A 13,516-nucleotide genomic window follows, 5' to 3' on the forward strand; every position below is an offset into this window, starting at 1 on the left:
TTGAACCACCAGCCTTCTGGTTAGCAGTCAAGTGCCTTAGGCGCTATGCTACCAGAGCTCCTCTTTCTGTCATAATAGCCCTATAATACGGATCTGAATCCCAGTGTGAGGGCTGTATCAGCCGATTAGTATATTTACTATCCCAGGGTGCAGGAAGTAACCTCAGAATGGGTCTGTGAACACTTTGGACCTACTGTGAGACACTCTTGGGACAAAATTCCATTATCACTATGTCCCAGGAGATTCCACCCTAACTGGAGATCACTTTAGGTCATACAGGATCATTTCTAGCCCTAACTCTTTACTGATAGACTTCAGGTCTGGATAGTCCCCTTTCAACAGTACACAGTTACTCTAACAAATGGCCACAGATGATTTTGTGAAAAAATCAGAGGAATATTTACAGTACATACCAGAGTTTTTCTGGTATGCAGCTTTTAGTGGTTTTGAACTGCCGGACTTTTGGTGAACAGCCAAGTTTACCAGATTATATCAGCTAGTTTCAGAATTTTTTTTTTTTTGGCACATAAACTATTTCTTCTAGAAGTAGTGTTTGAGCTTGTCTGAGACTTTATATCAGTTAACAGTCTAGAGACAGTGAGAGGTGCTAGGGGTAGAACTTGAGGAAAACAATTATTATCTTATGAGGAACTTGCCTTAGGGGAAGTCATTGCAGCCACTTTTCTTCTCCGGTAAGGAGCTCTAGTGGCATGGTGAGTAAGATATTTGGTGCTAACCAGAAGGTCAGCAGTTCTAAACTCACTACCTAGACAGAAAAATGGGGTAATTCTATAACTTATCTTAAGAGGCAAGCATTAAAAAGGATGCATGAGAAAATAAAATATCAGGACAATTTCATAAGAATAGATACAAAAGTCCTGAATAAAATTAGCAACCAAATCTAGGGTTTATTTTAGGAATGCAAAGTTGATTTACATAATTCTCCTGTGGGTTTCCTGACATCCTCTCAATCCTCTTTTCAAAATACCAGGTATTACATGATGGTACCAGATAGCTAAGGAAATAGAGATTCAACAGCCTTTTGTTTAACAGCCCTAATAATTTTGTGGCAGCACTAAAGGCTTCCTCTCAGGGAATGCATAATTTACCTCTGGGCTTGGGCATGTGGGACTGGTGTCATTAGCCAGTTCTTCCATGGGTGACTTGTACCATTTCTGTGACATCACCTTTGTAGTAATGAGCCCCAGGAGTGGGAGCTGCTAAACACACTTACCCCACAGTTAACTGCCACTGTGCTTCCTGCTTCGACTGCAGCAGTCCGTGCCAAGCAGGGGAAACAGGAGTCATGACTTGTTCCTCAGGGTGGAGTCATGACGAGACACTTAGTTTCACCAGAACATTTTTGTTTTTGTTGTTTTCATTTTCTCGGTAGATATTTTCCAAGACTTCCCATCAGCCACTAAGAACATACAGGATGGGTGGAAAATGATCTATTTAAAATCTATTGTGAGGTATTGAAACCTTCAGCACCATTCCCAAACTAAGGCAAATACAGGTTGGTGATTAGTGATGTGATCTTGGAACCTGATTGTCTGGGTTCCAGTTCTGCTTCTTCCACTTACTAGCTGTGTAATTACCGGCTTATTTACCTTCTCTAGGCCTCAGTTCCCTCATCTATAAAATGCAGGATCATCGTAAGAAATAAATACACCCATCCTCACGTATCAACTATTTTGTTTATCTGACATGTCACATTTATGAAATAGTAAAAAAACAATCTACTATCCCAGTATTTTGTGTGTTAACCTGGGTTTCCTCCTAGCATCCAGCTCCCAGCCTGCAGAGCCTCCCATGTCTGTCAGGCCCACAGCAGAAGCAGCCAGTAGTCCAGAACGCCCATCCCTATGCTGGAGCCACTGTTGCAGCTCTTCCTGTAAAACAGGAGACAGGATTTTGAGTGAGCCCTTCCAGAAAGGCCTGTGAGTGGCCAGACGGGCCCTGGAGGAAGCAGAGGTGGAGGAGGTTGCTTCTGCTGCTCCTCTCTATTCATGTGCCCTGGAGGGACCAATTCCTGCAGGAGGAAAGGTACTGGGAGTAATTCAGGGCCTGCAGGTTGCAGCAAGCCAGCTACCCCCCTCCTCCAGGGCCCCTGCTGCTGAGCTCCTCTTCCAAGCAGCTATTAGTCTGCAGCTCTAGGTCATGGATGTCAAGTCCTCCAAGACCAGCACCTCCTTGTTCATTTCCATGGAGTCCTCTTGGCCTGCAGGGCAGGGGCAGGTGGCTAGGGTTGTGGGTGGGGCAGCTGTGGGGAGCATGGGCATGGGTAGCAACCACCACTTTACCTTCCATCTTGACCCCTGACCATGAGTTGCCCAAGCTCCAGGGCCACCAACTGTGCCTCTAGTCCAGCGGTGGCTGCAGGTCTGCTCAAGCACCAGCCCTGACAGCAAGGCCTTGGGGTCAAGAGCACAGAATTGCTGGGGGCACAGTAGTTCTGAGGGGCTAGCCTCCAGGACTGCCTCCATGTCCTTCTCTCCCTTGCATAAGTGGATTTTGCATAATGACCTGGTCTTTGGAACTTAACCATATCAATAAGGGAGGAGTGGGTATAGATAAATCCAAGTAAAACAGTCCAGTTTCTGACATGTAAGCACACAGTTAATAGTAGCTATTACTATTAACCATTGTAAGCTGGGATAACTGTCCCAATCCTGCAGGGACCACATTTGAAAAATGGGCCACAAGGAATGCTTTTCAGAAAAGATGTGGTTGTGAGACGAACACATATCTGGAATTTCTTTGAATGTTTCAGGTCTCATATCTTTTCTCCTGCAGGTGCTGCTATTCATCCCAAATCACAGAGAGAGGTTAAATGAACATTCCTTTCTTCATATTTCCTCAAAGGATCACCCCTTCTTTGGGGTAAGTACTAGACTCCAACTAAGAAATTTTATTCAGGTTGGCTCACCCAGTTTCCATCTTGAATTGGTAGTACATATAATTCAGTTACTATAGGCTCTCACCAGATGGAATTATTTTCTCAAAGATGAGAGCAACATGAGGACAAGGTCAATGTTGGTCAGTAGAGCAGTCTTCTTGATAGTCTTCAGAAACACTGTTACTAAAGCAGATTTGTTTAATGAAAGTTCACATCTTGAGCCAACCAAACCATTTCTTTATTAATTATGTGGTTGCATTTCTCATGTGGTCCACAAATATGACTGCTGAATCAAGACTGATGACAATTTGATGTGTCTAAAATATATGTAAGGAAAGATTAAGATACAAACACTCATATAAAATTCTTATAGATCTGTATGTACATGAATGGTACATATGCATATGTAATATACACATCTTTTTATATACAGAGAGACTTGGTTTTATATCTTACTTGCAGCAAGTTCTTATCTACCCTTTGATCTCATAATTAAACAATTAAGCATCATTTTTGATAATTATACATTACAACAAAGTAGTAAGTAGGCCTTAACGCACATGAGAAATATGTTCTAATTTAGAGTCAGTCCAGCATAGTAGCCAAAGTTGGGAAAGCATTCGTGCTTGGCACATGGCTCAGTGTTAGTATCCACAAAGATGACAATTCCCCAGTTATTGAACTCAAAATAGGAAAGGCCTCATGATGGATTTGAACCAGCAGATTCCCTCGGAACATTATCACTGCTCTGCTGGTTCCACTTAAAAGTGGTTCTGTTTATGGTGATTGAAAATTTGGCAAGGGATACTAGTGAGGGTTGCACAATATTATTTATGTAATTAGTGTCAGTAAATTGTACACATGAAAAATCGTGAACTGGCAAATGATATATATATGTTTACTGGGGGAAAAAATGGTTCAGGGGGTGTCAATTTCTGTGTTACTCTTGGGAATTTAGATGGAGGGTGCACATTTGCCCAGTTCTTGCACACATGTTAGAAAGTGTTCTTCATTGATCTTTAGTCCTGTCATGTGGAATACTAAGATGACTAGCCTTGAGTTAGAGAAAGGAAAGTCCTGCTTACCTGCTTGTTCTACATTGAGTTTACAAATACCCCAGTGGCTCAGCTTTGAAACCTGAGAGATTCAGGTTGCACGGCCATATGGCTCCCAAGGGAAAAGGAAGCAAGGAGTCTAGTGTTGTTACACTGGAGCCCCTACCACCTGGCCAGTTCTTTCAGTCCTGTGTGCTGCCTATCCCTGCCTGCAGCTTAAGACTGATCACGACTGGATACCTCCAACAGCTATGAACTGGCCCAGCCCTCCGTGCAGGAGAGGTGAGGCATTTAGAAAGACTGAAAACATCTCAGCGAGATCACACCCTTATTGGCCTGCTAGGAGACATAGACATTTTCACATTCCTCACTTCAATTAGGAGGCCAGGTTGCACAGTGATTAAACAATCTGCTGGTAACCAAAAGGTCGGTGATTCAAGCCCACCTCAGGAAAAAGATATGGAGTCTGCTTCTGTAAAGATTACAGCCTTGGAAACCCTATGGGACCATTCTACTCTGTCCTATATGGTCACTATGAGTCAGAATTGACTTGACAGCAACAGGTAGAGATGCAGAATTCATAAATATGGATTTTGTTGTCTGAAAAATCATCATTTATTCTACTCAAAACCAAAGGAGTTGTGAGTGTTAAGCTCCCATAATGGTAATTTGTCTACAACCTCCATTACCACCAGTTAACAGAAATTACCACACAGGCAAATGACCGCAGTCTGATTGCTTATCAAAGACTGTGAATGAAGCTCAAGGCTTTGCTCTTCCCTGTAGATACAAGCGGAACCTATAGCAGGAAGATGTGTGTCTTTTACTAGTGTGAAACTGGAACTCTGGTGGAATAATCTTCCTTATCTTTCTTATCTGCATCCTTTAGAAAGGTCTCAGAAATAGGCCTGAGACAAGGAGAGGTATTGGGGTCTTCAGAGCACATGGTGATCCCTACTTGGCCTTTGTCTGCAGACTGGGATAATTTGTTTTCAGATAACCAGGATTCTTTAAATGCTGTCTTGGAGCCAAAATGTGCCACATAACAAATATGAAATCATCAAAATTGAACCACATGCTCTCTCTCTTTAAAGTTTATATTATGTAAATGGTATAGCTGGAACTTTTGTTCTTTCATGAACAATTCCAATCAACATTCAGAAAGAATTTAAAGTAGCTGAAACGGGCAAGGGGAAATGAGAAAGGGGAGATGGATGGTGGTACAAGTAAGTGTGAAACAAGATAAATTCTACTGTAGGCCCCCTACGAGCCTCAGGTTTATAGACTCACTAGCACTCAAAGAAAGTACACCTCTGAAAGGATCAAATCAGAACAATAAATTTCTCAGTTGCTCCTTTCCAGTTTAAATTCAAAGCAATTGAACCAGGCATTTGAGAATCTTTTTAAAAACCTCTGTTTTTTTTAATGTCCAATTGACAGTTTTTTTATTGTGATGTAACATTCCATGCTTCAAAATAGCTTTGGGAAGTTAATGTTTTGGCTCATTGGTAGACTGCTGATTTGGGGCCAAGTTGAAAAGATGGTGGCCACTGTGGCTTACCTTTAATTCTATCCATTACCTAAGATATCATGTGGAGACAATTACTTAACACGATTAAGTCCCAGTTAGAGTGCAAGATTTTCCTCAGCAGAATCAACTGGGAAGGGCCATTGGATAAGTCACCAAGAGTTCTGGGTTGATTGCTTCATTTTCCGGATGGGTCTCAGTTTCTTCATTTGTAAAATGAGGCAGGAATAGTGTGGTGGTTATGTTGTATGTCAACTTGGCTAGGCCTGGTTGAGTGGCTGGGCAGCTGGTGGTAGTTATTCCCCATGATGAGACTGGCAATCAACTCCATGGTGGGATCTACCACAAGCAGCTGAGTAGCTGGCTTTGGATATGTGGTCTGCTTCCCTTATATAAGCAGCAGCTTTGGGAAAGATCTCTAGCCTTTGGCATGCTTCAACCCTGCATGTAGCTGTGTCATTGCTCAGCAGCCTGCTATGCTCTGCCGACCTTGGGACATACAATGGACTTAAGTTAATGGCATGCTGTGTGGTTTTGGTAACATTGGGACTGTGCCTTTTTACTTGTCAACCTTGGGGTTTCTCAGCCTCAGCAGCCAGCAGCTGTCTGAGTGAAGAAAAGCCTCTAGCTTCAGTGGGCTGGGAGCAGGAGGCAGAGCTGGACCCCATGGTTGAGGGGCTTTTACCCAGCCCCTAGAGCCTCCAAATTATAAGAATAAACTCCTGTTTGTTAAGGCCATCCCATTTGTGGTATATATTGTTATCAGAATGGCACTAGGTAACCAGAACAAATAGCTTGCCTGAGGTCCCTTTCCAACTCTGTTCGTTTCATCACAGCCATCAGATTTTAAAACAGAAAGAATTTAAAAACTGACTATAGCATATTCATCTGAATCTTTATAGCACCTCTTTCTCAGGAGCTTAAAACATAGTTTTTGATTCATTTCTGCCAGCTTAAAACACAGGTTAGGCTAACAACATAACCTTATTTCACAGAGTGAACCTGAGAGCCAGAGTTTTTCAAGTGACAGAGAAATAAGAAAAGGAGGCAAGACCAAAATGCTAAGTAACTCAGTGTTGGTCCTGAGCAAAACAATCTGGAAAAGTCCTTCTGTGGTCTCTGTTTGAATCTACTTCTTGATGTTGCTTCCTTTCTACAGAAAAGTTCAGGTTTGCTATTATAGTAGTAGTTTTTAATAACATCTCTAAGGGACATTGTATTCTGACAGAGCAGTCTAGAAAGTTTGAAAAAAAAAAAAACCTTCACAACCCAAAGGTGGAATCCTAGAAAAGAAGATATTTTGAGGAGAGAGTCTGGCCTACTAACAACTGAATAGTCTGACACACTCTGCCTTCGTGTCTCAGCTGGTATTCATGATAAAATTTAGGGGCAATGATTGGAAATGTACAAAATACAGGATCCCAAAATGCTTTCCTTCATTCCCTGTAACAGCCTCTGAGGTTGGAAACCCTCTTCTCTCTGAAACCATGATGATAAAAATGGGTACCAATACTGGGACTTTCTATTTCCTCATATGCTTTCTGTCTCTAGATTCTAACATTCTCTCAAGATTTCTGATTGTAACCTGCTGCTTTTCTAAGGAGAAGCCAATCACCGTGCAATTGATTCTGGCTCATGGCAACCCTTGGAGTGTCAGAGTACAGCTGTGCTCCACAGAGTTTTCAACAGCTTGTTTTTCAGAAGTAGGTTGCCAGGCCTTTCTTCTCAGGCATCTCTGGGGGGATTCAAACCTCTAACCTTTTGGTCATCAGGCAAGCACTGAACCATTTGCATCACCCATGGGCCCCTCCAAGAAGCAGCTACCTCCAACGGTAACTTAAACTGCACTTGACCAGTGCAAATATTATTAATTTCACTAATCTACTTCTCATAGCCTTTTCTATTTATGAAGGGAGCATCAAAGCTCTGGGAAATACTCTACAAATAGCCTCACAATAGTAGCAAGATGGCATTTCAAAAGAAGGCATCAAAGAAAGCTCACCAACAGTGATACTTTTTCCTAATGGTTCTGGTAGGATAATTAAGTTGTTTATCGCCTTTGATGCTTATAACCCTAGCACAGGTGTTCCCTGGAAACCAATTAAAAATACTTACAGCTGATGAAGAGTGCCTCTCAGCTCAAAAAATTTACTAATAATTCCAATCCCACTTGGAAAAGAATCTTGTCGGGTCTTTTGACACCAAAAGGCAACTTCCACACTCATTTACACTTCAGGGCCTGTAGTGATAAGCATACATGGAGTATTTACTCAGCCTGCCTTGATCTCAATAGAAGAGTCATCCAGAAACTTCAGTTTGAGAGTATGAGTTGTTTGGTAGTGTGGGATTTCCTGTGAAAGGAAATGGACTAGAAAATCTCTCTCTCAGGTGGTACTTTGCATAGGTATCAGGAGACAGTGGGGTGTTGAATCTGTTTTGCTCATTTTGTAACCTTCAGTGGATATCACCTTGATTACCTTCAGTCTCTTTAAGGACTCATGGAAGAGGGACAGGTTTCCTTGTGAAAATCTCAAGTGGCAAGAGATGGCTCATGTGCCAGACTCATAGAAGGTGGGCTCTCGATTGGTAGTTTAGTCAGAACCCATTTCTTTCCTCATACACTGAGCACAGTTGTCCCACCAGGGCCCCAGCCCTGGCTTGTCTATGTTCATTGACTATTATGATAATATCTGTCTGCAGCTGGCCTCCTCTACCTGGTTGAAAAATTCATGAACAAATTTTCCAATTCCTGTGTCTGAATGCTCACTCGTTCTCTTGTGGGTATGTTTGCTAGTGGGTTTATGAGTTGGTTTTAGCTCATCTTCCCCAACCTCATTCTGATCAACTCCTCCAAACCTTTAGAATGAAGGTGACTCATAGTCAATGTTCTTTCTCATTAGTTGTTCCCTCTTCAGTTGTGGCAAGAACTCTGACTTTGGATTCTGGCCCTCCTAAGTTTACATAGGAGCTCTGGTAGCATAGTGGCTAAAGCACTTGACTGCTAACCAGAAGGCTGGCGGTTCAAACCCACCAGCCACTCCTCAGAAGGAAGATGGGGCAATCTACTTCCGTAGTGATACTGCCTCGGAAACCCAAGGAGGGGTTGCTATGAGTCAGGTCTGACTTGACGGCATATAACAACAACAACAACAGTTAAATTTGAATTTTATATAAGCAACAGATACTTTTTTAGTATAATTATATTCTGTACACTATTTGGGACATACTTATACAACAATTATTTGTTATTTATCTGAAATTCAAAGTTAACTAGACACCTTGTGTTTTATCTAGCAAACCTACTTGAAATAACATTTTTTTCGTTTAATGTCAGTGGGAAATCTCCGCTTCAAAGGATATAAAGGAGAGAAGGGAGGTTATACATGAGGTGGAATCCAAAGCGCAAGTGCAGGGGCTGTTTCTAGATAGGAGAAGTAGGAGACATACATGGTGATGGGTGTATTTGTTTCCTAGGGCTGCCATAAAAAATTTTCCCAAGCTTGCTGACATAACAGAAATTTATTCTCTCACAGTTCTGGGGGCCAGAGGTCTGCAATCAAGATGTTGGTAGGTTGGTTCCTTTTGGAGGCTCTGAGGGAGAAGACATTCCATGCTCCTTTCCTGGTTTCTGGCAGTGGAAGGCAATCCTTGGTGTTCCTTGGTTTGTAGCTGCATCACTCCAGTCTCTGCCTTCATCCTCACATTATTCTTCCCTCCACGTGCCCTCACTCCTCTTTCCTTATAAGGACATGTGTCATTGAATTTAGGGCCTATCCTAATCCAGGATGGCCTCATCCTGAGATTCTTACCTAAATTAAATCTACAAAGGCTCTTTCCCAAATAAAGTCACCTTCATAGGTTCCAAGGTGAAGGTGAAGGGGTCCTGCATATGATGTCTTTGATGTTTCTCTTTGAATAAGAAACAAGAATAGGAGTTCAAAATGGAGTCTCATCAGTAATCACCACGCTAATTCCCTCTAGCATCTTAGTACTTGAAAAACTAGGGATAGCAGTTTGAATTAGGGATTCTGGTGCTCTGAACAGCTTACTGAGTCAGAGTGCACCAAACTCAGAAGAGCAGAATTAGAAAGGAGAAAGGGACAGGGAAAAAAATAACAAGATTAGGAGATCTATCTTGCAGAGCGCTGACAAGCAGCTGAGAAGGGCCATTGGAGACCTCCCTGGGGGAGCACCGACCAGCAGGAGAGAAAGGCCATCTGAGACCTCCCTGGGTTGAGGAAGAAGACACACCACATCAGCATACCAGCGACCACACCAGTATACCAGCGATCACCCGAAGGATCTACCTTCAGCACCTGATTTTATTGGTAACTTGGTTCAGCTAGGTGCAAACGGGCATGTTCAGTGCCACTGAAACCCGAGCAGAGGATCCATTGGTGCTGCAAGAGGGCAGGCCTGGGGAGTGCCCCCTCAGCGGATCACCAGTCAGGCTTGGGTCAGCTTAGTGGCACTGAGGGGTCTGCACTTGATTTTGTCAGTAATATTGAGACCACAGGGTACGAGTGGGCACTAGCCTGACTCTAATGCCATTGAAACCGAGCAGATCTTTGGTGCCATGGGTGGGTGGACCCAGAGAGAAACTCCTGCACAGATCATGGTCTGAGCCAGTGCCACAGGCAGGCGGGCCAAGACAGGAACTCCTGTGGTGGATCGTGGAGCTGGGCAGTTGTCTTGGGTCAGCTTTTTGGCACTGAGGGGCCTTGGGAGCAGGGTTTTTGGGTGTGTCTGAGCCTGGCAGAAAGTGGCAACCCCCTAACAACTGGGGTCTTTGCTGAAATTGAGCTACGGGCCTGTGAATAACAGTACAATGTCATCATTAGTAGCCCACTCAAAGCCATAGCAGCAGGGAGCTTTCCTTCTTCCTCTCTTCCTCTGTCACCTTCTCCGCCAATAACCTCACTCATCCAATAGAAGAAACCACATTCAGCCACCATAATACCTCCTGGTTTGAATTCTAAACCCTCTTTACAACAAACAGAAACCCATATCCACATTCCACACAGTGATTCCACCATCACAAAGAAAACTGCAGATCAACCCAGCACACCTGAATTAATAACTAAAAAATTAAAATACTCCAGCTTCACCTTTTCAAAATATTAAATCGTAAAACCAAGATAAAACAAATTAATACATAACCAACAGTTAAAGACAACCTCAAAATGTCTAGGAAACAACAGGTAACCTCAAATCAAACAAAAAAACAGGACAAGGCATTAGAAGCAAAACCGCAAACAAAGGTTTCATGAAACATGGAAGAAGAGGAGGCAATAGAATTATCTGAGAAGAAATTTAGAAGATATTTTATAGAGCTTTGCAAGAGCCTAAGGAAACCCCAAACAGAAGCAAAGAGAACACAGACAGTTCCCTGGAAGAACTCAGGAAAATCATTCAAGAACAAACTAACAAGATTAATGCATAATCAGAATTCATACAGAAACAGCAGTCAGTAATACAGAAGATGAATACCAAAATTACAGAATTACACAACACAGTAGAACCACAAAAGAGTAGGTCAGAACTGTCTGAAGAATATACATTCTATCCCAACTAGAAGACAAATCCCTGGACACCAGCCTTTATGAAGAAAAATCAGAACAAAGATTTAAGAGAAATGAAGAGAACTTAAAAATTATATGGGATGACATGAAAAAAAAAGACAAAAAACCATAAAACTCATCGGAATTCCAGAACAAGAAGAGGCAAAAAAAAATAAGTAAAAAAAATCAAGAAAATTGTGGAAGAAACTAACAAAAAAACTTCCCCCATATCAGAAGGAAGAAAAGGTATTTGTCTAAGAAGCTCATCGAACCTCACACAAGATAGATCCCAAGAGAAAAACACCAAGGTATATTGTAATCAAACTCTCCTAAACCAAAGGCAAAGAAAAAATTTTCAGAGCTGCCTGGGACAAAAGAAATATTACTTATAATAATCAAACAGTTAGGCTGAGCTCTGATTACTCAGCAGAAACCATGCAGGCAAGAAGGCAATGGGATGGCATATATAAAACACTGAAGGAAAAGAACTTCCACCAAGAATCCTATATCCAGCCAACTTATCCATCAAATATGAGGGCAAAATCAAGGCATTCTCAGACAAACAGAAATTAAGGGATTTTGTGAAAACCAGACCAACCCTACAAGAAATGCTTAAGGAACTTCTTCCAATAGAGAACTCACAACAGAGATCAACAAAATCAGCATATGTGGCATCAACACTAAAACCAAATCAGAACTAAAAACTCAAAATAAGATCATAAAACATTGTACACTAAAAACCAAGGAAGTCAATCGGCATGTAACAACAGCAACTAACCTATTGGAGGGAATAAAACTTCTAGGTACAAACTTCCAAATGGAGAGGAAAACAGGACAATGTCTTCTCAGAATGCGTTGTCCTAAAAATGTAGAGACAAGAATGTACTCCAAGGTAATGACAGAGAAAACAGTCCTCGTAAGCAAATCCAGAAGGAAGGAAAACATGGGTTTAATAAGCACAGAACCAACAATAAAGAAGAAAAGAGAGGAAGCATTAGGCAACAAACTGAACTCAGCACAGAAAAATTTATGAACCAAGGAAACACCAACAACACGACAAAAAAACACAGTAGAATGACAGCAATCAATTCATACCTATCACAAATTATACTCAATGTGAATGAACTAAATGAACCTATCAAGAGAAAGAGAGTGGCAGACTGGATAAGAAAAGAAGACCCATCAATATGCTGCCTACAAGAAACCCACCTTAGACACAAAGATAAAAACAAATGAAGAGTTAAAGGATAGAAAAAAATATACCAAGCCAATAGTAACCAAAAAAGAGTAGGGGTGGTGATATTAATTTCTGATAAAATAGACATTAAGGTGAAAAACATCATAAGAGACAAAGAAGGACATTATATGATACTGAAAGAGTCAATTGACAAAGAAGACGTTACAATAATAAATATTTATGCACCCAATGAAAGTGCTCCAAAATATGTGAAGCAGATATTAACGGAATTAAAAGGGACAATAGACAACTCTGCAATAGTAGTAGGAGTCTTTAACACACCACTTTCAAAGAGAGACAGGTCAACTGGAAAAAACTCAGCAAAGATACAGAGGAACTCAACAATACAATCAACAAACTTGCCTATGACTACACATATACAGAGCATTCCACCCAACAAAAACACAATTCACATTCTTCACCAGTGCACATGGACCCTTCTCCAGAACAGACCATATGTTAGGACACAAAACAAATCTCGCTACATTCAAAAGCATTGAAATACTTCAAAGGATCTTCTCAGACCACAATACTATCAAATTAGAAATTAATAATAGGAAGATCAAGGAAAATATATCAAACATGGAAGCTGAACAATTCACTGCTCAAAAATTACGGGGCAATAGAACAAATAAAAACTGAGATTAAAAAAATTCCTAGAAACAAATGAGAATGAAGATACACAATACCAAAACCTATGGGACACAGGAAAAGCAGTACTCAGAAGACAGTTTATAGTAATAATGCATACATCAAAAAAGAGGAAAGAAACAAAATCAACTCTAACTCATCAACTCCAACAACTAGAAAAAGAACAACAAAAGAATCCTACAGTATCTAGAAGTAAGGAAATGATAAAGATCAGAGCAGAAATAAGTGAAACAGAAAACAAAACAAAACAGAAAATCAACAAAAAAAGGAAGCTGGTTTTCGAAAAGATTAACAAAATCAACAAACCATTGGCAAATCTAACAAAACAGAAGAAAAAGAAGATCCAAATCACAAGAATTGTAAATGAAAAGGGTGTCATCACAACAGAACCAATGGAAATAAAAAGATACTGACAGAATATTATGAACAACTGTACTCCAACAGATTTGAGAACCTAGAAGAGATGGACAACTTTCTAGAATCACAAGATACCTATACTATCGCACTCAGAGATAGAATACTTGAACAGACCTATAACAAAAGAAGAAATTGAACAGGTGATTAAAAAACAAACAAACAAACAAA

Source organism: Orycteropus afer, unplaced genomic scaffold (genome assembly GCF_000298275.1).
Source record: "Orycteropus afer afer isolate SDZICR_OR568_19922 unplaced genomic scaffold, OryAfe1.0 scaffold00063, whole genome shotgun sequence".
Classification (NCBI taxonomy): domain Eukaryota; kingdom Metazoa; phylum Chordata; class Mammalia; order Tubulidentata; family Orycteropodidae; genus Orycteropus; species Orycteropus afer.